We start from the raw sequence: 14,645 nt of genomic DNA, 5'->3' as shown, positions 1-14,645 counted from the left end.
GCTTCTTAACCTTTGATTTGTGCCTGACACCTGCATCTATTTGCCCTTGTGCTCAGCCCTCAAACTGGTGTCTTGGTTCATATTACTTTCTGGTCATTTGTGGCCTGTGCACAAATTAGGCGGATGATGGGATGGGATAAAGCTCTTGTCTCTCTGGGGTATCAAAAGTGTCTTCTGCCTGCCTTGAAAGTGCTGTCCATTAGATATTGGCGCTGATTTTCAAAACACTAGCCCAAGGACAGGACTGCTGGCAACTTGCTTAGAGGAAAATGTGCTGTGAATCTGGATATTGCCAAAAGACCTTTTTTTTTTAAAATTAATTTTGGGCATACTTGTCGGTCCTCAGAGATTTTACCTCAGGTACCACTCCTGGCAGAGCTCGGGGGACCAGATGTAGTACTGAGAATCAAAGAAGGCAAGAGCCCTACCCTTGTGCTATATCTTCTACCTTGGGGGCACCTCTTAAAATTATCACAGACTTATAAGCTTGTAGGTTATCACTACCCCAGTATAAGCTCTTCAGACTGTCAGGTCTTTTCATGCCCAACAGTGTCCAGTTCTAGCAGTAATCTATCCTCTCCCCCAGAGAACCAGTTAGGACAGTCTATTTCCAAACACCGGGAAATAAAGTTGAAATTATTTCTTCCCAGATATTTTCAGCAGATTTAAATTCAAAATGTCAGTACTAACCTTTCTGCTCCAACAACACATTCCTCTATCCCATGAAAGGAAGGTTTGTACCCTCACCAGCTAGGAAAACCTGAACTGTGGAAGCCACTGAGATTGTTCCCTAAATATTCTTTCTTTCTTTCCTGATGACCTCAGGTCTCAGGGAACCCTCCATTGGTAACTCTGCCACTGGAGAGCTACAACCCATTCTAGGAGGATAATCACTCTGGGAGCACTTAAAACTTGGCAAACACACTTAACCTCTGGTTTCTACCTCACTCAATCTCCAGTTATGCCTCTGCTTTTCTCTTTCTCCTTTTTTCTCGGTTTCTCTCTCTTTGTCGTGAGAACTTCAGCTCTCAAAGCAATGTATGAGACTTGCAGGAAGTAAACAGGCTCTGATCTCTCTTTTCCAGGAGAATAGCAGCAAAAAGTACACTGTGGTTACTTTTTAACTTTATTTAACCCTGCTCATTGTTCTTCCATTGTGAGATAGGTAAGTTATCCTGCTGGACCTGCCTGGCCTTGCCTCTGGACACTCCTGTGGGTAGCATCTCCAGTCTACAAGCTATTCCTGTAGAGTTCCCATCATCAGTATCTGAATTATTCTAAAAGTAAGATTTTCAAAATAGTAAATACAAAATTTTTGGTATAAATGTGCAGGAAACACTGCTGGGGCCAAGTCAGGGGTGGGATGAGGCCTATATCCCATGAGTCCTTGAGTGTCAAATAGCCTCAAGTAGTCTATATTCAGGACCATAATTTTCCCCTTTTATCAGCATAAATCACTATATCAAGATAGAAAAACGCCCACTGACCAGTAATAAAAAGAGTCTATATCACATTCTATTCCATTCTAAATATTCTTGATGTCTATTAGGGGGACGTCCTGATATGGCTAGGGGTTATTCATGGCTATCCAGACAATAATTACTCCTGGATGGCTGGGGCACCATACTGAGTCTGGGCATAAAATCTTGGTTGGCCTCATGCAAGGGAAACACTATATCCTTTATACAATAGCTTCAATTGACTTAATTCTAGACATTATGTATCAAAAATGCCAAAATGATCAAATCTGTTTGATGAGAATGCCTCAGATGTGGTTCTGGTCCCTTTCCCACTAAAAAGAGCAGAGGCTCAAAAATTTGATCATCAAGATTGGTAGGTGAAGACCTCATAACTCAATTCAGTGGCATGTCTCAATAGTGTTGAAAGAAAAGTATCCTTTCTATCTTGTCAAAGTTACTGGCAGAGCTCCTCTTGACATTGCCAACTTGCCTAGACCTGAAAAGAGTGCTTCATCTATACTGAACCTCAGAAAGGCTCATCTAAGCCTAGTCCAACCTAGACTTCATTTCTGCAGCAATTTGTCTGCCCTCCAATACAAGTTTGAGACTCTTTTTGAGCCGAGAGTGGTAAATAACACTTGGAGGTGAAGGCTCCTCTGTCACAGTGCCAGTATGTGGCTCATATGTTTGCCATTCTTTCAGGACTATTAATATCTTTTGTTATGGAGGGTGTGAGGTGGCCAGTATGAAAGACAATGATGAGCAGGTCTGATGCAAAGGACACTTGTACAAGGAGTAGATTGGCCTGTACCAAAGGAAATTAGAGAGGCTATTCAGTGCCAGGCTGGTATCTGATGACTGAAGGGATAAAGGCTCTGTCCCAGGAGCTCTAATACTTATCAGACAGCTGCTTCTCTAATACTTTCACCAGCTGTTCAGACTTTTATCCTTACCTTTAAATATGATAATTCTGTTGCTTCATGATGTCTCTTCACCCCTTTTTAATTTTTGTTTGGCTTTTGGGCCACACACTCTGCTGTTCTTAGGACATACTCCTAGTTTTGCTCATAAGGATCTCCCTCTGCTGGCTTAGGGGTCATATGCAATAAAAATATCAACCATGTAGAAAGCAAAAACCCTGCTTGCTATAATATAACTATGGTCACTGTTATTAGTGAAATGTATTAATATTTTCATCACAATAATTTTTGGAGGTCCTGAAATGCATCATACTTTTATTTATAAGTTAGAATAAAAGAAGTCAGGTCATAGAAAGTGTTCATGTGCATTTTCTTGAATTTGTAGCTTACAATTATAAATAATTTTTGGACAGCTTGCCCATCTTTCAAAGATTCAGAAGGAGTTAAACACATTTTTCATCTGTAATATGCAAGAAATATTGGTTCCTATATAATAGTGACTTACACATGGACTATAGACTTGAAACTTCATTTACATAGTGTTCTAAATAGTAATAACTCCAATTTACTAATATTTTACTACAAAAATTTACTAAAAATATACTAAAAAATTGTGTGACTAACAAAATGTCTAAATAAACTTGAGAAACACTCCTTTGTGGATTTCTTGGGGTCATACTCAACATAGAAGCATACTCTCAGTATGCTCTGAGAGTTAAATAACTGAAAAAAATGTCTAAATCTACAGGCAAATAGAACCAACTAACCTGTACGTGTGCTAAAGATTAACTGCTATTTCAGAGCTCAAAGGTAGAGAGGTTTTAGTTCAATTCTGAAATTAAATTGAACCAGGAGGGTCAACAGTTAGCTCACTTATCATTATTAAATAAAATATACCAAAATTAGTTGGATATAGTAGATGTCTTTAAGAAAAAATTTAATTTAAAGTGATTATGTTGGAGTAAAATAGAGATTAGGAGCTAAGTGTTCAAAAGGAACTCAATATTATAAAGGCTTTAGAAACAATACAAAAGCTAAATTAAAGAGGAATTTCATTGGATCCAAAGGTAAAGGTTTTATATAGCATTCTGAATAAAATTTATTCAAATAAATGTTCTGACAGAACAAGAGACCTTATAGGAAAGATCACTGAAGCAAAAAACAACAGGGCAAGGAATTTAAAGAAGAAACTATTAACCAGGTGGTCCTCACCTCAGGAGCTCTCTTTTTGGATTATCATGTGTTCAATCTGCTCAATATTGACCAGATTTTGTCTGGTCTAGGGGTGTGAGGTTCCCTCAATATTGCATGTTTCTCTCAAGGCTCACCAGGATATAGCTGGCATTTTCCCTTCTATTTTGGATTCTACTGCTGGGACATACTTGGTAGTTTATGCTGTTTGGCATCAACATATTTTACTGTGAGGAAACTCAGAGAAGAGATTATTTGGTACAGGTCAACAGTGGATTATTTTTAAAATGGCTTTTCTCACAAAACTTCCTTCCAAACATACTAAAAATCTTTCTTAGGAGTTACCACAAAGGTGCATCTTTTATAGCGTCTTGTTGGGCATAAGTGCTGTCATGTATTGCAGTCCCTTTTCAACTTGGGTAAAGTTCTTTCATGTCTATAAAATGATTTTATCTCTCTACCAAAATCATTCTAGTCTGGAAAGTTGAAGTCTGTCAGAGATAAATTTGGTAAGTATTTGAAACAGATAGGAATCAAAATATAAATATATTTCTTGTTGGGCCAAGGAGAAAAAGCATCTGTGGATAAAGTAGTAAAGATTCCAAATATTTTAAGTATGTTTTATATCTCTTTTTATCTGTTTTTGGACCATACCAAAGTGATATTCAGGACTTACTTCTGGCCCTTTTCTGTAGAAATTTTTGAAAATAAAGTATTAGAACAATTCTGTAAGCAGCAAAAGCTTTAAAATGATCCTAAGTATATTATTTACCAATCATAATTGATAAGGAATTTTCTTCAATTTTCCAATAAATTTCTAGAATTAAATTTAGTAATGCTCAGACTTTATCAGTCTTGCATGAATTCCACATAATTTTAAAATATCCATATGCTATTAGGGAGATTGAATATTTCTTGCTATTTGTCTCAAATAACAAGTTTTTTGTTTGTTTATTTTTAGACCACACCAGCCATACTCAGGGGTTACTCCTGGCTATGTGCTCAGAAATCTCTCCTGGCTTGGGGAACCCTATATGGGATGCAGGGGGATCAAACAGTGGTCGGACCTAGGCCAGCCATATGCAAGGCAAACGCCCTATCACTGTGCCACTACTCTGGCCCAAATAACAAGTTTTAACCTACAAATGCTAGTTTCCACAAGCTGAAGAGCAATTTCTTATTTATTTATTTATTTACTTTTTTTTTTAGTTTTTGGGCCACATCAATTTTTTGTCCCCCCCCCCCCCCCATTCACAATACAGATCAGGCAAAGGGCCTGGGTTGAGGTGTATATAGGGTGCATTTACTGTACCGTATTTATTCAAGTATAGTGTGCACCCATATATAACGTGCACCCCTAATTTTTTATTAAAAATCGGTATAAAATTTTGTTTCACACCAAGCATTGTAATTGACAAAAAAGTTGTTGAACACGTGCATCCATGATAAAAATCATTTATTGACAACGTGAACTGATATAAACACAATACTGAAATAAATTTACCAGTAACAATATTTATTTAAAATGCTTCAGAGTCAGATTCACCATCAGTTACATTAAAGAGTTGTTCCCATTCTTCTCGAATTAATTTTTCATCACTGTCCCAGTTGGCAGGAACATCTGTTTCTCCAGTTTCTTGGCTCTCTTCTGAGTCTTAGTTCCACATCAGGTCGTCTTCTGTGCCATCCATTTTACTGCTGATGCCTGTCTTCTAAAAACTCTTGATGATCATTTCTTATGGTATGTCTTCCCATGATGTTTTAACTCAGGATGTCACGAGAGATAGGCCAGGTTTCTTAAGCTTTTTTTTTCTTTCGCCCTCATGTACAGTGCCCAGCTGCAGCCCAGAAAAGGCACAGTGCAAACTCACAATTCGCCTGCGCCCACATTGGGCTGGCCGCCACTGCCACCCCACAACAACCCTCGTTTATAACGAGCACCAAAACTTTGATTTCTTTCTTTGGTAGAAATTTGTGTGTGCTATACTCGAATACATATGGTACCTCCTTTTTCTATACAGTCAGTGTAAAGAACACAGCCAGTGGTAAGGATTGGGAGGCCTAATCACATCAATTTTTAAGGCTTACTCCTGACTCTATGCTCAAGGATCATCCCTGACAGTGCTCAAGTGGTACTTGGGATCAAACTTGGATGCATGCAAGAATAAGAGCTCTATTCACTGTGCAATCACTCTGGTCCTAAGAAAGAACCATTATTATGAGTTTGCATAGGAACTCCTCTAAGACGTCTCATGAATGGTTTTTATTCATTTATTTTGGTTTTAGGGTCACAACCAGAGGCTCCCAGGAGTTATTCCTGGATCTGTGCACAGCAATCACTCCTGGCAAGTTTGGTGGACGCCACGGAACAAACCCAGGTCAGCTGCATGCAAGGCAAATTTTCTATATGATGTGCTTTGGCTTTTCCCACCCATAAATTATTTTTTAGTTAACTCAGATCTCATTTTTCTTATAATTTTATTTTTGGGATGTTTTGTTATACAAATGAGGCTTCATACACATATACAAATTACTATGAAATATACTTAATTTCGTTACTTTTGTTACAAGAGTAACAAAGATTTCAATACTAACATAGAAACTGCCATAATTGTAGTTCTCTTAAAACCAAGACTATGATCACTTTCATAAAGACATCATGATAAACTACATGAAATGTATGAAGTTGTTTGAATAACATATATCTATGTAATTCATTCAAACATTTTGCAGTTTATAGTCAAGAATCAGGCACTCAGTCTTTTGTATACTCTGTTTTCTATGAATCGCAGACAACAGCCTCTTCATACACTATGTCCAAGATTATGGACCTGAATTTTCTTATATACCCCACTAGATGTTTATTGTGGCCTATACACTACATTATTATTTAAATATTTAGAACCCTTTGGAATTATTATATTCAAAAGTGGAAATCTCTGCTCCCGGTCTACTTTTGTAACTTTTACATAATATATTATATAATCTCAATTGTACAGCCAATATTTGAAAAATAAACAGACCAATGGGAGATATGGATATAGCTTAAAATGAAAGCAATATGTCCAATGTGACATTTGATAAGTGGAAGAGGAATTTATTGCTGCATCAATTTATTATTATATTAGAGAAATATGTGGTGGTCTCTAATATTCCAATTAGTTCTAATTCAGAAATATTTCTAAATGCTGTCAGAAATATTTCTAAGTGAATATAAGCATTGCTATTGACAATACTTGGGGGATCATATGGGATGCCAGACATCACTCCAAATTGGCTGCATGCAAGTCATGTGCCCTACCCACAGTACTATCAATTTGACCCCAAGAGGGTAAAATTTAACAGAATTCTGGGTAGTGTCCATAATCTATGTTCTCAAACCTGGCTGTATAATAATAACCTTAGAATATTTAAAACTACCAAAAGAGCATTCCAAATCATAGACCTGTAAAAAGTTATCTGGGGAAAGTAATCTCCACTAGTATAACTGAGTGGCCTTAAAATATGTCTAAGTTTAATCACTGAAGAATAAATTCCTCAGTGTCCTGTGGTACTGCTAAAAATATAGTGCTAATTTGAGCTTTTTATTTGATTCACATATAATGTTATAGTATTCATTAGGTCCATTCAACCAGTTTTATTTCATAGTAATAGTAGATATTATAGTTATCTCCGTTTGTGTCCTAATTGTTCCAGGATTTTCCCCTTTCATCCATTATTAAATATAAACTAACTTTAATTAAATGATTTACCATTGCTGATGGTACTAGGTCATCAGTAATAAAATAAAATAAAATGTAACGGGCTCTTAGGTTTTCACAATCTTAAGTTCTTGGGAAGAAAAAATAAGAGAAATTAGGTTATTATTGAAAAATATCTTGGAGCCTGAACAGGTAGGGCTTTACATTGTACCTGGTCAACACGGACTTGATATGAGGCATTCAATTTGATTGGTTCCCTGAACACTGATGTCTCAAATCTCCCTCCTCCCCACCCCACCCCCCAGCTGTACTCAAGACAGGCTTTCTACTTCTCTCATTCAATCATATTTTGTTATGATAGTTCTCAGTGTAATTATTTCTGAGACTTCACCCAACCATCTCTGTGGTGAGCTTCATGTCGGGAGCTAGACCTTGCAGTCCTCTGCTATTTTGTCTCTGAGAATCATTACACAAGTATTTTTCATATTTTTCAAAACCCATAGATGAGTGAGACCATTCTGTGTTTATCTCTCTCCCTCTGACTTATTTCACTCAGCATAATAGATTCCAGATATCCATGTATAGGAAAATTTCTTAACTTCATCTCTTCTGACAGTTGCATAATATTCCATTGTATATATTTACCATAGATTATTTAGCCTGAGGGGCATCTAGGCCATTTCCAGAGTCTGGGTATTGTAAACAATGCTGAAATGGGTTATTGTAAACAACACTGCAATTAATATAGGTGTAAGGAAGGGATTTTGTATTGTATTTTTGTGTTCCTAGGATATATACCTAGGAGTGGTACAGCTGGATCATCTGGGAGCTCAACTTCCAGCTTGTGGAGGAATCTCCAAATCGCTTTCCACAAAGGTTGGACTAGATAGCAGTCCCATCAGCAGTGAATAAGAGTTCTTTTCTCTCCACATCCCGCCAGCACTGCTTGCTCTCATTCTTTGTGATGTGCACCAACCTCTGTGGTGTGAGATGGCACCTCATTGTTTAGACTTGCATCTACTTGATGATTAGTGATGTGGAGCATTTTGATGTGCCTTTTAGCCATTTGTATTTCTTTTTTGTCAAAGTGTCTCTTCATTTCTTATCCCCATTTTTTGATGGGTTTAGATGATTTTTTCTTGTAGAGGTCTGTCAGTGCCTTGTATATTTTGGATAATAACTTCTTATCTGATGGGTATTGGGTGAATAGTTTCTCCCACTCAGTGACTGGCTCTTGTATTCTGGGCACTATTTCCTTTGAGGTGTAGAAGCTTCTCAGCTTAATATCATCCCATCTGTTTATGTCTGATTTCACTTGTTTGAAGAGTACTGTTACCTTCTTAAAGATGCCTTTAGTCTCAATGTCATGGAATGTTTTACTTACGTGTTGTTTTATATACTTTATGGTTTCAGGTTTGATATCTAAGTCTTTAATCCATTAGACTTTTGTACATGGTGTTATCTGGAGGTCTTAGTTTACTTTTTTACAAGTAGCTAGCCAGTTGTATCAAAACCACTTGCTGAAGAGGCTTTCTTTGCTCCATTTAGTATTTCTTGCTCCTTTATCAAAAAGTAGGTGATTGTATGTCTGAGGAATATCTCTGAGTACTCAAGCCTATTCCACAGATCTGAGGGTCTGTCTTTATTCCAATACCATGCTGTTTTGATAACTATTGCTTTGTAATACAGTATAAAGTTGGGGAATGTAATACCTCCCATATTCTTTTTTCCAAGTATTGCTTTAGCTATTCGTGGGTGTTTATTTTTACAAATAAATATCAGAAGTGTTTGATCCACTTCTTTGAAGAATGTCCTGAGTATCTTTAGAGGGATCGCATTAAATCTGTACAAAGCTTTGGGGAGTATTGCCATTTTAATGATATTAATCCTGCCAATCCAAGAGCAAGATATGTATTTCCATTTCTGTGTGTCTTCTCTTATTTCTTGTACCAGGGTTTTATAGATTTCTTTGTATAGGTTCTTCACATCTTTAGTCAAGTTGACTTCAATGTATTTGAGTTTGTGTGACTCTAATGTGAATGGGGTGTTTTCCTAATGTCCATTTCTTCCCTATCATTATTGGTGTATAAAATGGTCATTGATATCTGTGTGTTAATTTTATAGCCTGCTACATAGCTATATGCATCTATTGTTTCTGAACACTTTTTGATAGAGTCTTTAGGGTTTTCTAAGTATCATGTCATCTGAGAATTGTGAGAGCTTGACTTCTTCCTTTCCTATCTGGATTTCCTTGATATCTTTTTCTTGCCTAATCGATATGCAAGTACTTCCAGTACTATGTTGAATAGGAGTGGTAAGAGGGGGCAACCTTGTCTTGTACCAGAGTTAGACGGAAGGATTTTAGTTTTTCTCCATTGAGGATAATATTTGCCATTGGCTTTTGGTAAATGGTCTTGACTATATTGAGAAAGATTCCTTTCATTCCCATCTTGTTGAGATATTTTTTTATCAAGAATGGGTGTGTTGGGCCCGGAGAGATAGCACAGCGGTGTTTGCCTTGCAAGCAGCCAATCCAGGACCAAAGGTGGTTGGTTCGAATCCTGGTGTCCCATATGGTCCCCCATGCCTGCCAGAAACTATTTCTGAGCAGACAGTCAGGAGTAACCTCTGAGCACTGCTAGGTGTGGCCCAAAAACCAAAAAAAAAAAAAAAAAGAATGGGTGTTGGCTGCACCAGGTAGGGAAGCCCTGCCCACCCCCACCGAGCTCACGAAAGGCGTGAGCATCCCCCTGCCTGGTCACTCCCACATTGCATCAGGTAGGGAAGCCCATCCCATCCCCACTGAGCTCAGGAAGGTAGCCTAACACAACATATAGGTCTAGCCAGCTCAGACCCAACACCCAAATTTCTTGAATAGTTCATAGCCCATAAAATTGTAATGAAAACACTAAACAAGCCAGAACTACCTATATTAAAATAGACAGGTGGGAAAAGTGAGCTATAATCGAAATCCCTGGATTCCAGTCAACACCAAGAATTGTAAAGAAATATGGGTAAACAAAGGAAGACCCTAACATCTGGAGATATGGAAAGAAACCCAAATACGTTTCCAAGTCCACCAAATCAAACAGATCCAAGAGATGAAGATCTAAAAACAGCTATGAGAAAATAAATGCAAATCATGGTAAATTAAATGAAAGAAGCACTGTCCAGCAAGTACAAGAAAACCATGGATGAAAAAAATCAACCAATTAGAGAAGAACTGCTACAGAATGTGAGAGATTCCATATAATTGTAATTTAAGGAAATAATAAATAATATGAAAAGCCATAGGAGCAGAATCTCACAGTTGGAGAAGCACATAGAACAACTCGAAGAAAAACTGCAATCAAAAAACGACCAGTAATCCAACAAGGAAATAAAAGGCAAAGCACTGGAAGAGAAAGTCTAGTACTTAATGAACAAAGACAAAAGAAATAATCTAAGAATTGTAGGTATGCCAGAAGGGGAAGAAATAGGGAAAGGGGAAGAACAAGTGGTCAAGGAAATAATAGCAGAAAATTTTCCAACCCTATGGAAAGAGGCTTCGGTGCAATTCCATGAAGTGAAAAGAGTCCCTAATAAAATAGACCCTAATAAACCAACACCAAGACTTATAGTAATCCAAATGGCAAAAAAAAAAAAAAAAAAACCAAAGAGAAAGATGAACTCTTTAAAGCAATAAGGGAGAAAAAACCTCAAGTACAAAGGAAGGGACATAAGAAGCAAACCAGATCTCCCATTTGAAACAATTCAAGCAAGAAGACAGAGGAATGACATATTTAAATGACTGAATGAAAGAATTTCCAACCTAGGGTCCAATACCCAGAAAAACTCTCATTCATATGGGAGGGAAGACTAAAAACATTCTCAAATAAAAATGATCTTGTAGTATTTGTGCAAACAAAACTGATCTTAAATGACCTACTCAGAGACGAATTACACAATCCAAATCCCCAATTGTAACAAAAACAACCCTACACAACAGGGAGGGACACACAGCATGAGTCAGTAGGGGAGTTTGTTGTCTTTTCCTGCTGGGGACGAGGTGTGGGTTTGAGTGGATGTCCCTTCGCTTGGGTGCCGGGTACATGTTCATTGGGGTAGGAGGTCAGTCATGATGCCTAAAAGATTAAGAACTGAGGGTGAAGAGTTTTAATTAGTTTGAAAATCTGGATGGGATTGAGGGTGAAGGGGTAGTCGGATTCCTGGAAGGGGGATAGGGGAAAGTATTTGGAAGAGGCAGAAAGGAAGAAAGGGAAAAATAAGATTAAACAGGAAAAAAGGAAGAAGGAGTAGTGAGAAGAGAGGTGAAAAGAGCAGGGGCATGTCATTTTGCTTGAATATGTTCGATGAGTAGGCCCTGTAGTATAAGTCTGCAGGTCACAGCTGCTGCTTCGGTGGTCTGGCTGGTTACATGCTTCAGGTCCTAAAAGAAGGTATGCCCTAGAGATAAAGGGTGTGTTAAAAAACTTTCCTTATAATGAGAATGTATGAGGGAAATGGAGAGCCTGTTTAGAGTACAGGCGGGGGTCGGGTGGGTAGGAGGGAGACTTGGACATTGGTGATGGGAATGTTGCACTGGTGATGGGTGGTGTTCTTTACATGACTGAAACCCAAAAACAATCATGTATGTAATCAAGGTGTTTAAATAAAAAAAAAAGCAATAGTTATCAAAACAGCAAAAAAAAAAAAGTTTTATCAAGACAATTTTGTAACGCAACCTGGGTATGGTATCTCATGTGGCTTAGCTCTGAGATGCCATCTTAGGTTGTCCATCCTTTGTATCCAAGAACGCCTGTGTGCAAAAACGCTGAGAGGTTACTTTAAGTATATTAAACTTAAGGCATTAACACCTATTATTTTGAAATACTTCCTTTGGAGTCAGTGATTTCCCGTGGTATTCTGTACCTGTAACCTTGTATAAGATCCCTAAGAGATTATTATAAGCCTTTGCAGTAACAGGCTGATTACATACCTGTTCTCTCTATGTTGCTGTTTCTGCAGTTACTGGTTTCTTTATGGTTTAATGTGTGGTCAAGTGTTCATGATGTTCCTCTTTCACATGTTTTTGGCACTTCTGCCCAGTATATGTGTGGTGTTACAGTGTTTGGAGTTTCTACCCTATTAAATCTTGTTATTTGATTTTTGAATATTAGTTGTATATGTGGTGTAGTTTCTGGGTGCTTCAGAATAGTGCTATCATTTTGTGTTTATCTTTAATCTTCTGGCTTACTTCGTTAACATAATATGCTCTAGGTCTATCCATGTTGCTGAAAAATCTGTGATTGAATCATTTCTTACTGCCATGTAGTATTTCATTGTCTATAGATACCATATCCTAATGATCCATTCATCTGTTGTTGGGCATTGAGGTTGGTTCCAAGACTTGGCTATTATACTGAAAGCTGCGATATATAGTTGGGTGCACACATATTTTTGGATGAATGTCCTTCCGACTTTGGGGTAGATACCCAGGAGAGCAATTGCTGGGTCAAATAGCAGCTCAATTCTGAGTTCCTTGAGCACTCTCCAGACTATTCTCCATAGGGGTTGGACTAGGGGGCATTCCCACCAGCAGTGGATGAAAGTGCCTTTCATACCGCATCCCTGCCAACATAGATTGTTCCCATTATTTTTGATGTAAGCCTCCTCACTAGTGTAAGGTGGTACCTCATTGTTGTCATGATTTGGATTTCCCTAATGATGAGTAAAGGTGAACATGTTTTCATGTGTTTGTTGGCCATCTTTCGATCTTCTTTAGAGAAGTGTCTATTCATTTCATCTCCCCATTTTTCAATGGCTTTATTTGGTTTTGTGGAACTCATCTATCTGAGTGCTTTGTATATTCTGGATATCAGCCCTTTATCTGACATATTGAGTGCAAAGATTTTTTCCCATTCAGTTATCTGTTTTCTTGTGTTAAGTATGGTTTCTTTTGCCATGCAGAAGCATTTTAGTTTGGTGTAGTCCCATTAGTTTATGTTTGATGCTAAAGCTCTTGCCATTGGCATTCTATCATCAAAGAATTTTTGATATATAGGTCTTCTAGTGTTCTGCCTATTTTCTCTCAATTAACTTTACAGACTCGGGTCTGATTTCAAGGTCTTTAATCCATTTTGAGTTTACTTTTGTATATTGGATGAGGTATGGGTCAATTTTCAATTTCTTACAGATGGTTTTCCAGTTGCACCAACACCGTTTGTTGAAAAGACTTTCTTTGTCCCATTTCAAGTTCTTGGCACTTTTGTCAAATATTAATTGTATATCTGGGGGTTTATGTCTGAAAATTCTGTTCTAACCCACTGGTCTGAGGCTCTGTCCTTGTACCAGTACAATGCTGTTTTGATCACTATGGCGTTATAGTATAGCTTCAGGTTAGGTAGAGTGGTGCCACCTGGCTTCTTCCTTTTTAGTATGTGTTTGGCTATCTGGGTCTTTTGTGGTCCCAGATGAATTTTATGATTGATTGTTCTAATTCTTTAAAGAATGATGTCTGAGTTTGGATGGGAATTGCGTTAATTCTATATAGGAGTTTGGTAGGATAGTCATTTTACTATGTTGATTCTACCTACCCATGTGCATGGGATGTTTTTCCATTTCCTTAGATCCTCTTCAATTTCTTTCTGAAGTCTTTTGAAGTTTCCCTGGTATAAGTCTTTCACTTCCTTTGTTAGGTTAATTCCTAGGTACTTAATGTTTTGTCACAATTTTAAATGGAGTTGAATTCTTAATATCTCTCTCCTCTACTTCATTATTTGTTTAGAGAAATGCTACTGTCTTTTGTTATTGACTTTGTAGCTAGCTACTTTGTTGTATTTGTTAATTTTTTCTAGGCATTTTACCGTGGACTCTTTAGGGTTTTCAATGTATATCATCATATCATTTGCAAAAGGGACAGTTTGAGTTCCTCTTTCCTAATTTGGATTCCTTTGATTTCCTTGTCTTGTCTGACTGCTATTGCTAGAACTTCTAAAATTATGTTTAATAAGAGTGGAGAGAGTGGACAGACTTGCCTAGTTCCTGACCTTAGTGGAAATGCTTTCAATTTTTCGTGATTGAGGATAATGTTGGCTGTGGGCTTTTTATAGATAGGTGTAACTATCTTGAAGAAGGTTCCTTCTAACCCTATTTTGCTGAGAGTTTTCAACCTGAATGGGTGTTGAATTTTGTCAAACACATTCTGTGCATCAGTTGATATGATCATGTGGTTTTTGTTTTTCTTGTTGTTGATGTGGTGTTTGATGTTGATTGATTTGCACATGTTGAATCAACCGTGCATCACTGGGATAAAACCCACTTGGTCATTGTGTATAATCTTTATTACATAGCGTTGCATTCGCTTTGCTAAAATTTTGTGGATAATTTTTGCA

Source organism: Suncus etruscus, chromosome X, assembly GCF_024139225.1.
Source record: "Suncus etruscus isolate mSunEtr1 chromosome X, mSunEtr1.pri.cur, whole genome shotgun sequence".
Lineage (NCBI taxonomy): Eukaryota > Metazoa > Chordata > Mammalia > Eulipotyphla > Soricidae > Suncus > Suncus etruscus.
Note: the sequence above shows the minus strand (reverse complement) of the source record.